Below are 1,062 nucleotides of genomic sequence, written 5' to 3'. Positions count from 1 at the left end.
TAGGAGTGGGTTACATGCAGTCTTGTGCTTAAAAATGTATATGCCATTTCTAACACCTCTGTGACTCTGTTCTATTTTATGAACAAGGTCAAAAACAAAGTGAGGAAACAAACAATAAAATGTATGGGTGCTTGTGGACTCTGGCATCAATTGATGAGCTATGTTAAAAACACATTTGTTTTTCATAATCATGAACAATAGTTACATATTTATATTCTTGCCACCTTTACAACAGCAAAATGAGAAAATCTTAAGAGCTATCACTCTAGCTCAGAGAGCTCAGATGAATCCAGTGACATCACACCTTGTCTGGGAATGAGTCAAAACTTCAGTCAGTAAGCAGGAACTTTTGCAATCTAGCCCACCATAGAGTTCAGACAGAGAAAAAGCCATTTCGCTCACTCATTCTCTGCAACACACCCAAAGCCACAGTGTAGCCACAGCCAGCTACTTTACAGCCTTATTTTGCTAATGACTAAAGAAATCTTCAAAAGAATATGATAGTTCCTGAGAAAGCCATAATACCTGCTCCCATAATGAATCCATTCACAATTCCTAAACAGCTGGCTGGCCCAGTGGACACTTCTTATTATGCACTGGCTGTTTGCAGAGCTGGACTGGCCAATTTGATGCTTTTAACAAACTGTGTTGGTTGTTTGCCCACCTTGTCTTTCTTTCATTACCAAAATTAAGACAAAAAAAAGTCAACTTCTGTCAGCTATATTTCCTCATTGTAAAACTGAAGTTGAATTGCTCCTTGATATCAAAATAGGCCATCCACAGTTAAAAAGTTTAAAAAGTAAATATGTAGCGAAGACATTTTTCACAGATAGAGATATACCTAAGTGCCTTTATTCCATTAAGGAGTGATTTCCAATGGAGAGAATCAACAAACTTATTATCAATTACCAGTTTAAACAAGGACAGGCTGTAAAGCACCGGGAAAGACTGGGCAGGAAGAAGACTATTTGAAAAGAAGTGCGAGACACAGGCATCAGACTAAAGAACCTTGTGATGCTCACTTATCAGTAAAGAAATAAAAGGAACAATGAAACTTTACCT

General features: G+C 37.6%; 1 protein-coding gene across 1 annotated transcript in view; it reads right to left on the bottom strand.

Moving 5' to 3' along the window:
• LOC119581741 (acidic leucine-rich nuclear phosphoprotein 32 family member A-like) overlaps positions 1 to 1,062 on the bottom strand; it is a gene marked incomplete in the record, with an annotated part of 13,054 nt that overhangs the window by 2,565 nt on the left and 9,427 nt on the right.

This window comes from Penaeus monodon, chromosome 15 (genome assembly GCF_015228065.2).
Source record: "Penaeus monodon isolate SGIC_2016 chromosome 15, NSTDA_Pmon_1, whole genome shotgun sequence".
Classification (NCBI taxonomy): Eukaryota; Metazoa; Arthropoda; class Malacostraca; order Decapoda; family Penaeidae; genus Penaeus; species Penaeus monodon.
This window is presented reverse-complemented; position numbering and strand designations above follow the sequence as displayed.